This window comes from Palaemon carinicauda, chromosome 22 (assembly GCF_036898095.1).
Source record: "Palaemon carinicauda isolate YSFRI2023 chromosome 22, ASM3689809v2, whole genome shotgun sequence".
Lineage (NCBI taxonomy): Eukaryota > Metazoa > Arthropoda > Malacostraca > Decapoda > Palaemonidae > Palaemon > Palaemon carinicauda.
The window spans coordinates 72,043,854-72,056,205 of NC_090746.1; the positions used below are offsets into that span (position 1 = coordinate 72,043,854).

General features: G+C 35.1%; 2 long non-coding RNA genes across 3 annotated transcripts in view; one reads left to right on the plus strand and one right to left on the minus strand.

Annotated features, from left to right (window-relative positions):
- Positions 1-1,101: 1,101 nt before the first annotated feature.
- LOC137616538 (uncharacterized) lies at positions 1,102-4,480 on the plus strand. The gene is made up of 2 exons (XR_011039448.1): positions 1,102-2,783; positions 2,821-4,480. It is a non-coding gene; the product is annotated as an uncharacterized lncRNA (long non-coding RNA).
- A 1,562-nt stretch (positions 4,481-6,042) lies between these two features.
- LOC137616129 (uncharacterized) overlaps positions 6,043-12,352 on the minus strand; it is a 53,679-nt gene continuing 47,369 nt past the window's right edge. For both annotated transcript variants that reach the window (XR_011039283.1, XR_011039282.1), the window contains exon 3: positions 6,043-6,566. This is a non-coding gene — a long non-coding RNA (uncharacterized lncRNA). The remainder of the gene's footprint in view (positions 6,567-12,352) is intronic.

Consider the following 12,352-nt stretch of genomic DNA (forward strand, 5'->3'; position numbering starts at 1 on the left):
TACAAATAAAGAGAACCCAACTCCTCGGGGTCAACACTGCAGTAGCTCGGGGAGGTGAGTGAGTGTTCTCAGCAAAAGGCAAAAAGTAGGTGCCACTGTCCATTTGAGAAAAGGAACCAAGCTCCAGAATTGTAAACAATCTGTCCAAAGTTAATTTGTTTGGTTGTTCAGAGACGTAAGGAAGTCTTCCTCTAACTTGTATTGTTCTCAATTATCATAGTTTGTCTTTTTACTACTGATGAACTAGTTGGTTTATTATTTTTGATACACAGAGAAAGGGTTATCTTGATCTTGTGCAATTTTTGGGTACCCTGCATACCATGAGTTGCCAACAGTATCAGTATTGGAATTTGTCATGATTTACTTGTTGGCATTTGGGAGTTTTTACAGTTGACAAAGATGTATACTTGAGTATTGCTTAGTATATGTTCGCCTAGATTATTATTTCTATGTAACAGAAAAATGTTTAGTAATGCTGTTTAATTTTATGGAGGAATAATGGGTGTGACTGGTTTAACACTGTACTTAGAAGCCTGTTGTATCTTGAAGCCCTTGAGTGTGTATATTGAGCGAATTTCTATAACTAAATCCATTTTTGTGAACTCCCCATATGGTATATGTTTGAGGTAAACTTCTATATGAAAATTTCTTATATAGTTATATTTCAGTTATAAATTATCAGATAATCCTCCACAAATCGATGTAACTTACAGAGTATGTGGAAATTCATCATGTTTTTCAAAGCGGTTATTGATGACAGCTGCTGAAATTAAGTTAATACTCTTGTCAGAATGTCAGATTAACTCATACTTCCCTTTGCTATGGAAACCAGTCTTCCATTTATCTTGCTTTGTGGTACTTTTGGTGACATTTTGCGACCCGTAGGACACCTGAAAAGGGGGTATCAGCTGGTGGCGTAAGCAATCACTTTGCCCAGAGACTTTCCTTCATTCTTTGTACGTGAAATAAAGAAGGGATAAAGTACCACGACTAGACGACCTTCGGTTTTAGTTGGGTTGTAGATTCAGTTGCATTCCATAGCCTTTGGGTTGGTTGTTAAAGTAGAATTATTTAAATTACAATTTTGCGTAATGGAAGGATAAAGATTTGGTAACTTTTAAAAACTTTAATCTTGAAATGAGTTCCGAGTTTTAGTAGTTTAGAAAATTTAACTCGTGTAAAATATATCATTCTAGGGGTAGTAATTTTTTTTTCTATATATTCTTTAACTAAAATATAGCTGTGAAATAAAAAAAAAAAAAAAAGTTAAATTAAATTAAAAGCTCTGTATAAAACACATGCATCCATGAGGGTATTCCAACTTTAAATGCACTTACTAGATGACAATTCTAGATTTCTATTTTTATAAACGGTCAGCTAAGTTAATCCTATCAATATATTGTGGATAAGGCTCCTTTGAATGTTAATCTTGGCATGTTTACCTACACAAGTCGGGTAGTTTGTCATCTGAAACTGTTCCAATTTAGATGAAACTCCATTTTTTTACTGGTCTTCAAACACTTGGCAAAACTATACGTTTATCTACATTTCAGTGTTGTTTTCTTCCATGTATGGTAGGATGGTATATAGTTTAGTATTTTGCCCGTGTTACTTTATCATAGCATTGTGTCCTTTAACGAGTAGTTTAAAGCTTTTCACCAGTATCAAAGTCATGGCTTGAGGTTAGCTTTAGTAAAAGAAAGTGACGATGCAAGTTTTTAAGATTTCAATCCTGGAGAGAATATAGGTCAGCCATTTCAATGATATATTAAACATTCCGAGATGTAAATGTTTTTAAAACAATTCCGGGTAAACTTTAAGTAAAATATTAGTTTTCTAATCTTTGCGAATGTTGCAAAAGGGAACTTTATAACTTTTTTCATTGTATTTTTAAGGATAATTTACTGGAACTCTTACACGTCTGAAAGTTTCATTAGTGCTTATTTTGATTTTTCATAGGAATTTATATTTTCAAATGAGAATTCTGATATTTTATATTTCTGAATGGTAAAGTTTATATATTTTCCCTGGCTATTTGGTTTTTACATATTGCACATTTTACAGCCAACTATAATAAAGGTTTTGGTTAGGTTTATTAAGTTCGAAATTATCTCATTTACATTGTATTTTTCTCAGAAGCCTGATTATAGAGTAAATGTCATATAAATAGATTGGGTTATACTCGGGATTGTTTTATCTGACATACAAATGCTAAGTTTATCCATTTGCGTTCTGTAAATTATTTTACTGTGTAGACAAGATTTCAAAGTTATCACGAGGCCACGTTTGATGAAAACAATGTCTTTCATCCTAAGCAGAGACCAAAACTAATTGAATTTTGGTATCTAGATATTGGATTCAATTAAATAATCTAAGTCTTGACTAAGTATCTTGATATAAGAAACCTTTAACTGAAGTAGGACGTCATGGTAATTTGTGCATAAGAAATTTAAAGAAAAGGTATCCCATAATTGCAAAGTAATTTTCAATAATCAGCATTTCAGGTTCCAGCAGACTGCTTATTTGTGGAATCAAGGTTGTAATTTTTAGCAATGTGAAATGCGTTCTGAACAACTGCTAATATCTATTTAGGTTGTCATTGGAGCACTCTTGGTTAGTTTTTTAATTTTCTAATATTGTAGGACATTCCTAGCTGTCGATTTTTAAACATTTGACCTACGATTTAGGTTTATTTTAATCTAGTAATTTCTTAGCCTAAGTGACACTGAATGGCGACAAACTACCTTGTGAGCCCTCATGTTGCATGAAATCATAGTAATAAAGTTACGCTAAAACTAGTGCAAGTTTTTTTTTTTCAAGATTATACTGAGCTTTGGTCTAAAGATAATTAGATTAAAAAACAAGAGGAAACTGATAATCTTCAAGTTTTAGGAGCTTGTGTTGCAAATGTGATATTTAGTTAGTAGAATACAATATATCAAAAGAATAGTGTACTTCTAGTTCAATTTAGCAGATAGTGTGGTCTATAATTCGTTATTGAAGTACCTAAAATTTGGAGTAATTATCCTTGATATCTTACTCTCCTGAATTATTCTATTCCTTTTTTCTACTGCTATTTCAATCTTTTGAACAATGTATTTAACGTAAGCTACGTTTTAGAATTAAAATCCCGCATTAATTTCTTTTGATTTTTCTTTTCCCGATTCATTCTAATAGGCTGTAAAAACCTGAACATAAATTCCCATGTTAGTAAATCTTATCGAAAATAGATTTTAGTAAAGCAGACATTTATTTTCAACCCAATTAGATGCAGATGCATTAACGTAATACCGGACTAGTTTAAAATAGACGTGTATTCTCATCTTAAGAAAAATATCTGAACGTAACCATATCAAAATACCAAGACATAACCAGTTTGTTACCAAAATATCTTTAAATTGGTTTGAAAATTAAGGATAGAATTTTTCTTTAAATACTAGACAATACTGCACTTTCCACTAAGGGAAGTGGCAAGGTAAAATATCAAAATTTCCATGCTGTATAAGCTCCGCTTTGAGAATTCCGGAAATAATTTTGTTTAGAAACTAAAAAGATATTAATCACTAGTTTTTCCTAAATAGATTAGTTTGATAAAATTAATTTTTACTAATCTCGTCAAATGTCTATTCTTGAACATTTTTTATATCTGAATTTCCACTAGTTCAAATAGCAACAATAGTTAAAAGCAATTTTATTTGATGTACCATGTTTGAAATTTTTTACCCTTAAAGGAAGTCTTAATTTAATAAACTATCTTCCTATTTTAATCTTTAATTATATTTCAATAAGATCTCTCTCTCTCTCTCTCTCTCTCTCTCTCTCTCTCTCTCTCTCTCTCTCTCTCTCTCTCTCTCTCTCTCTCTTACTGTAGGCCTACTGCAAATTTTGATTCCACATTTCTTTGCTATATTTTTTCATCATGCATCTGTTAGAATAAAGGTATAAGTAGGAGAAAGTCCATAATTGATTGTAGCGAAATCAATATTATTAGGTATTATTTATAATAAGTTAACTACTATAATTAGGTAGGTTAGATACTCTATGGTGTTAAGATTAAACTATTTAATAAGCCTAAGATCTTAATTAGACCATCAGCTTGATTAACGTAACTGAATTTGAATAGAGAATCTTGCAAAACAACCGTCCCTATGGAATTACTAGAGAATCTATAACGCAATTTAACCTGAAGAGCGTCTCGGTGGTCCGTGTGTTGTAGAAGGTGACTTCGGTCCGATTTGGTTATCTCTCAGCTGGGGGATGAAGCAGAGATAACGAGAATATTCGCCCACATCTCTTCCCCTTTACCCGACTCAATCTCCTACATGGGATGAAGGGAGTCCGACGGGGGCAAGATGGCTGCTTGCGTCGCTTGTCTGCTTTTAGGGCAGCTGAGCGGGTCCTCGGTAATTTAATTGTACCATGAAAGCATTGTAGATATTTGGTTAACTGGTGGACTTAGCAAATAAAAACAAATTTCGTATTTCAATGGTTTTCTTGTGTCCCTTTTGTAAATAAAATTTTCTATGACTTTTGCTTAAAGGAAATTTAGAAGGCCTATTGATAAGATTTTCTATTTCGGAAGAAAGCAATTTTGCTTTGAAGATTCAACTTTTAAAAGATCTATTAAGGATTAGACAATATAATTCATATTTTTCACACCAATATTTACAAAAATATCCTCCAAACTTTCAAGCTTGTGCTGTTCAAATCTCCTTTAAAAATTACATCTGAAGTGCATAAGGTGAATTTCGAGCAGCTGTTGTCAATCACTTAATGCAAAATATTGTGGAATGGAGTCCCATTCCTTCAAAGTAGCCAACCACAGTTAAAAGATTTTTCTAAATAGTTTGAACATTGTCTTTGGAAAATCCTAACGTTGAGTTAACATTAAGATTAAAGTAATATAGTAAAGCCTTTATGTATATTGAAATTAACGATAAATTAAGAAAATGAGTTTTTTTTATAAGCCATTTCCAAAAAAATGAGAAAGATGGTGGCAAATAGTTAATTGAAAATCGAAGGAAATATTTTATTAGAAAGTTTCAAAGCTTGAATAATCACATGAGGTCTTTCATAAATGTAGAATTGTAGTTCTTTAATATATATATATATATATATATATATATATATATATATATATATATATATATATATATATATATATATATATATATATATATATATATATATGGCGAGTTCACCAAGTTGTTTTTGAGAAATTGCTCATTTTAGACAATCTTCAAGATCATACTTCATAGTATAGCATAAAATAGTCAAGATCCGTTTTCTTTCATGTAGTCAGCTTTACTAAAGAATTTACTCGCATAGAAAACTTATTCTTTTGGACATAAACTAAACTAAACTCATTTTGTGTATTTTCTTTGTCTATGGGACCTTTGCCCAAATGTGACAAGAAATCTCAAACAACTCCAATATATTGGGTATTGTTGGCAACTCGGGCCTTGCTGTGAGTGTCCAGAGTATGCGCAAGTTGAAGATTACCCTTTCTTTGTATAAAACCATAAGAAAGAAAACTTGCTGGTTCTTCAGCACCAAGAGGACAATGATAATTGAAAATAGTACAAGGCAGAGTAAATTACTTTCCTTGTCTCAGAACAACCAGACAAATCAACTTAAGACGGGCTGTTTTCAAGTCTGCACTCTGCATTCTTTTTCTCATATGGACGGTGATAGGCCTACCTGTTTAGTTTACCTTCTGCTGAGAACACTCGCTCAAGTCCCTGCTGTGTTGACCCCAAGGAGGGGGATAAATGGTATATAAGTTTTTTTTTATATTTTTATAATTTTTGTATTAACCTTCCCCAACAATTTTAAAATATCATCTTGATTTTAAATAAAAGTTCTCATAAATTTGAGATGCTTTATTTATCCTTAATGCACTTATCCTTAATGCACTTATCCTTAATGCACTTATCCTTAATGCACTTATCCTTAATGCACTTATCCTTAATGCACTTATCCTTAATGCACTTATCCTTAATGCACTTATCCTTAATGCACTTATCCTTAATGCACTTATCCTTAATGCACTATGTTCGTTCAATGTTCAACATCTCCTATAACCAACAAGAAAATCAATTTACATGACGTATAGTTTACAAAACGTTCCAAAAGAAGTTTTCACACCAGTGAATTCACATAGAAAATATAAATTGGGCATGCCCAACATCCTTCACTTCTAAATGTCAAGTCTTTCTCTGTTGTCACCGGGTTTGCCTTTCTCTAGCCTACTCAAGTACTGTGATTAACGACGTCGGCACTTCGTTAGTCACCATAGCTCGAGAAAGCGAAGAAATGTATATCGATGACGGTATCAGAAAAGGACTTGACAGTTTATTGAAGTGAAGCTTAACTGGTCAAACGCAATTCATCATTAAGGTGTGGCTTCAGTGCACTTCTTCATGACTGTTCCATAAACAACTAAGATTCCACTTAATCTTTCCTATTAGAGCTTTTGGAAGACTGCAGCTTCATGTACATGACTCATCCTTTTCTTCAGTTCCTTTGTTAGTAGTCCTCCAGATTTGTTCAACCTCTGTAGAATTCTGGAATGATGATTATATGCAAATTAATGAGGTCTTTGTTAGCATACAAAATGACGGTCTACCCAATTATTGACTGAAAACTTTGAAAGGTCTAATTATTAATGAAGTAAATTCAGGAGACAAATCCCTGTAATATAATCTACAAATACTAATTTATTCAGTGACTGACAAAAAAAGACCACTTAAATAAAATACAAAACATATATAATTGGCCTTTTTCTATTGTTATAAATCAATGTACTGTAATCTAGATGATCAAGATTATTTCCGAGATAATTTAATACTGACCTGGGAATGAAATAATTTATTTATGAAAACTATCATGCATTTCAGACCCCGTGTTATACTGTTTTTCGTAAATTTCTTCTATACAAACAACGGGATCAGTGTGATATTTTGGCACAGCTTCTTTGACACAGTCCGCTAATTTATGACACTACACTGCGATGCCAAGTGTGATTCATTAATGAGCTTGCTCTTGGCTTTCAAGCATAAGTTGGCGAGAGCCAAGTAGGCATTCGGACAATGGATCTCTGTGTTGTAGGTGAGACGCGTATAACAAGCTACCTGACAAGGTCTACATTAAACTATTAAGTAAGCATCCACTTCCCTTATTTATAAAGCATTTATAAGTAAATGCTTATAATAATAATAATTGTAATTAAAATAATTAATAAATCTTGAAATGATCATACTACTCCTTTAGCACCGACTTCCAACCCTACTCTTGGTCAAGATTCCAGGCTGTATATTATGAGTATTTAACGAAAAAAAAAAAAAAAAAACTCATTACGCGCGCCTTATTTTTATATGGATAAAGGTGGGAATTGTATCAGAGAGAGAGAGAGAGAGAGAGAGAGAGAGAGAGAGAGAGAGAGAGAGAGAGAGACAGACAGAGAGAGAGAGAGAGAGAGAGACAGACAGAGAGAGAGAGAGAGAGAGAGACAGACAGAGAGAGAGAGAGAGAGAGAGAGAGAGAGAGAGAGACAGACAGACAGACAGACAGACAGAGAGAGAGAGAGAGAGAGGAGAGAGAGAGAGAGAGAGAGAGAGAGAGAGAGAGAGAGAGAGAGAGAGAGAGACAGACAGACAGAGAGAGAGAGAGAGAGAGAGAGAGAGAGAGAGAGAGAGAGAGAGAGAGAGAGAGAGAGAGACAGAGAGAGAGAGACAGAGAGACAGAGACAGAGAGACAGAGAGACAGAGAGACAGAGAGACAGAGAGACAGAGAGACAGAGAGACAGAGAGAGAGAGAGAGAGAGAGAGAGAGAGAGAGAGAGAGAGAGAGAGAGAAGAGAGAGAGAGAGAGAGAGAGAGAGAGTGTGCTTGGTATATGCGTCACACCTACGTCACGGAGATCCATTGTCCGAATGCCTACTCGGCTCTCGCCAACTTATGCTTGAAAGCCAAGAGTAAGCTCATTAATGAATAACACTTGGCATCACAGTGTAGTGTCATAAATAAGCAGACTGTGCCAAAGAAGCTGTGCCAAAATGTCACATTGATCCCGTTGTTTGTATAGAAGATATCTGCAAAAAACAGTATAACACGGGGTCTGAAATGCATAGTAGACTATGTTAAAACAAAATCTAAATGCACCTATCAAACCAGTAACAAAATACAAGTCCTTTACAGAAAACCCATCAAAACCATTAACAGAATAAAATTCACTTACACAAGACCCATCATAACCAATAACAGAATGCAAGGTACTTATATCAATCCCTTCAAATCCAATAATAGAATGTAAGGCACTTACAGAATACCCCTAAAAACCAGTACTGTACTAGAAAGGAAGACATTTAAAGAAAACCCTTCAAAGACCATAATAGAATGAATTGCCCTTACAGAAAACCCTTCAAAACCAGTAACAAAAAACAAGGCATTTACAGAAATTCTTTCAAAACCAATAACAATTCAAATGCCTAAAGAAAATCCTTCAAAACCAGTGAGAAAATTCAAGGTATTTACAGAAAACCCATATAAACTAGTAACAGAATTTGAGGCATTTAAAGAATACAAGAAGATACATGGAGAGCCCATCTGTTGGGATAGGCTGAGGAACTTCAGATATGAAAAAGTTTGATGTTAGTTATGAATGTAAGGGGAACATCGTTGAAGTTTAGCAGTCTTCAGATGACAATTTGGTAAAATCATTCAACAACACTGGACAACATTTCTTATAGGAAAAACAGCTTTTCCTAAATAGTAGTCTTTCAACGAATTTGACCTTTATTTCCATTGCAAATAAGCCTTTCTACTGTTAAGGCTCACCCTTCCCGACAGACATTTAGGAACCTGGCACTTTCGGTTTGTGAAATTAAGAGAAAACGTGTTTATTTAACACTTTCTAGATTTTTAAAAGGCCACAGAACCCAACAAACACACCAAACCTAAACTAATATTTCCGAGGTCATAAAAATAACCGGGGGACAAGCCCCTGGACCTCCCTTCCCAAGTCACAAATTATAAGTAAATCACAAATAAATCCTTACCAGAATCACACTTTGGCCACTTTTTAACCTTTTGAGAGCTTTTAAAAAATTATTCACTTACACCAGGAGTACCATGATACCACGATACTTGGTTATAGCATCAAAATAGGCATAAGGTCAGCCATTAAACTTTAGTTACGGTGGGCTCTACAACGCACATTCAACAAGTAACAGCTACAAAGGAACAGAGATGTCCTAAAAAAATGGATTATGTCACAACTGATTTATTGATTAATTGATTTGAGGTTTTCTGGCATCCTGATATCTACGGTCATAGAACTACCTACATCACATTCAAGTATATATATGTGCCCAAATATCAAACTAATATGATCGGGGAAGGTAGGAGGAGCTACTTACAAATGAATGAACTGGAGTAACTTCATTGGTAGCTAGAAAGTGAAAGTAAGGCTTGTGCACAGGAAGTATAAAGTAGTTATTACGCAAGAAATTTTGCACAAACGCATGAACCGGAGCAGATACATCCGACTTGTAAAATGTAAATAAAAGTTTAATTTCAGGGGAAGAGTATTCCCCCCTCCTCTAATTTTTTGTGGATTTATTATGCATCCAAGAGAATGATGTATAAAGAAGATAAGGTTAGTTTTACCATTATTTATCGATTCGCCGGTAAATTTTCCCCACACAAAACACCAGGTTCCCCGTGGGTGACCCCATTATCGTAGGATATGTTAGGGTATATTTTATTAGCTATTTGCCACAGAAATAAAGGTTATTTTCGAAGAATATGGGGTTTTTTCTTTATTAGTAAAGCTTTAAATGTATTCTATAATACCAACAATTTTCCTATCAGAAAACTTATACATCAATTTAAAAGTATTACATTTTGTTACACTAGAAAAACTTAATTTAGAATCAAGTTCTATGAAATCCATACCACATTCTAGTACCCCAACATAGCTAAATACAAGCTATCGTGGCATTTTCACCAGGTTAAGTGTTCATAATCTATACATATTTTTAATCTGAAGGACACTTTCCCTCACCTGTTTTGGGAAGTTATCTATTCAACAAAAATTATATTACACTAATTGGACAAATTAAATTCTATGAGAAGGATAAGATTTATAAATAACCACCTAATTATTAATGTAGGCTACTACTTTGCTTAACCTGAATGCTTTATACATGCTAAAAAAATCTTTAAAGCATTGATGTCAAATCAGACCAGCAAGTGCAGTTTCTATTATCAAAGCTACTACTCTAGTTAGAAAAGCAGGATGCTATAAGCACAAGGGCTCTAAAGCAAACAAATGAGGAAAAAATAAGGAAATAAACAATGAGGAAAAAATAAGGAAATAAACAATGAGGAAAAAATAAGGAAATAAACAATGAGGAAAAAATAAGGAAATAAACTATGAGAAGTAAAATATAAAATGTCCTAAGATCAGTAACAGTTTAAATATAATAAGATATATGAAGAGGGATTTATGTCAGCCTGCTCAACAAAAACTTTTCCTGCAAGTTTAACCCTTGAAATTCCACCAATTCAGCTGCCTGATTAGGAAGATCTTTCCATAATCTGGTCACTAGCCTCCACCTAATTATAAAGGGATTTTGACGAAGGAAAAATCTATTTCTGGGGAGAGACCTGTGACGCCCGGCGAAAAAGTCCTTCTTTGTACTTTTTCTGATATAAATCTTCCAAATATACCAGAGAAAATTAAAAGCATGGAATGCAGAGGTTACAACCCTCGCGCGAGCACCTTGTTGGTGTCGTATATCTAACAAGGGCGTTTGTAAAACACTATTCACAGGCTGTCTTCCATTTAGATAATCCCTTCATCAAAGGGGGAGGGCCGTGACAGGCCCTAGAGAATACAGTTGGGTTACCCTACCGACACCTACCACTCGCGCTCACCAGGTCATCCTTCTGCAAGAACATATGGCTTGGCAAGGAAAAGGGTGGGTCCGTACAAAAATAATCGGGAAGGGTTTCGCCGGGCGTCACACGTCTCTCCCCAGAAATAGATTTTTCCTTCGTCAAAATCCCTTTTCTGGGTCGACCTGTGACGGCCGGCGAAAAAGTACCAGAGAATGCCTTCCAAGCCCGATAAATTAATAACATAATGAGGAGAATACAATCACCATGTACGACAATACTATGATATAATAAAGTAATCGTCCAATTACCAACCAGCCAAATGACATAGGGAACGTAAGGTTAAATAATAATGACGACAAGGAACCAACTGAGTGTCGAATCGCAAAAGGCATCAAACCTTACATGTCTAAGTATATCTAAACATTAAAGGAACGGTAACTACAATAACAGTTAAACCATAGGAATTAAACATGGCAAATATCATAGGGCTAACGAACTACCAAGGAGAGCGGCGACGTGGTGTGAGTGGCGGGTAGGAGGGAGAAGAGAAGAGATGGAAGAAAGGAAGAAGAGGAGATTAATGGGGAGAGATAAGGCTCCCCTCTGCCATCGTCGGGTATTTAAGGGCCTGTAAGATCTTTAGATATTGGCGTTTGACAACCATAGGGGATTTCCAACCCGTATATTTTTTAAAATCATCAAAGTCCCTGTTCTGGAAGTCATTGTTGGAGGCATCTACTGTCCGTATATCATGAGCCTGGGGAAATGATTCCGGATTAGTATGTTTAATGAAGTAGAGGATTTGTTGCCTGATACCGTGAATGGAAATAGTACCTCCTTGTTCCCTGATAACCAAGGGGCCAGACGAGCGGGTGGCAGTTCTAGCTAAAGAGGGGCTTGAGAGTGTGACTGTACACGGAGAAAAATCCTGGGGATGAAGAACAATCTTCCGAGAGGAGCACCTATTTGCGGATCCTCATTTTTTAGCTAGGGAAGCTTTGTCTGGAAAAGGAGTACTTCGGCTGAAGGGAGGAAATCTATGTTTTCCGGGTTTCGTGAGAGCTGCTAGTTCTGATGTTCCATCACCTGAGGCCATAGCCGTTAGAAATAAAGTCTTCCTAAGAAGAGTGATATAAGAGCAGGATTCATTGTCCGTGTCCATCGCAAGTTTGAGAACACCGTTCAGAGACCAAGAGTCCTTTTGTGGCCGAACCGAAGGTTGAAGCCTAGCACATGTTTTTGGGGTTGATGAGAAAAAGGAATCAGCTAGGTTAATGTTGAACCCAACAAGGTAGATCTTCTTCAAAGCTGACTTGATGGTGGTTAAAGTGCTAACTGTTAGGCCTTTGTCAAATAGGAACCTCAAGAAAGAGATGGCTAAATGCGGGGACATACGAGTATGGTCTGCACTCTTAGGGGACCTACTAGTTGTTAACGGCCGAATCATA